Here is a 234-nt window from a genome sequence, read left to right as displayed (position 1 = left end):
GTGAAGCAGATGTTCGGATCGTAAATCCTATTTGAATATTGCTGTGTAATCACTATTTGCACAGTCTTGCTCAGTTGATTACAGTCTGCCTCCATATTGAACTACAAAAATTATGTGTCATCCCATTTTCATTAATAAGAAAAAAAATATGCAATATATCAATAACTTCTAATTTTGCGCCGCTGTGTTCACCTCAGAGACAAATAGAAGAACAGTGGCAGACACCATGTTCCA

This window comes from Ptychodera flava, chromosome 22 (assembly GCF_041260155.1).
Source record: "Ptychodera flava strain L36383 chromosome 22, AS_Pfla_20210202, whole genome shotgun sequence".
NCBI classification, from domain to species: Eukaryota; Metazoa; Hemichordata; class Enteropneusta; family Ptychoderidae; genus Ptychodera; species Ptychodera flava.
The sequence above is the reverse complement of the archived record's forward strand: the minus strand, read 5'-3'. Positions refer to the sequence as shown.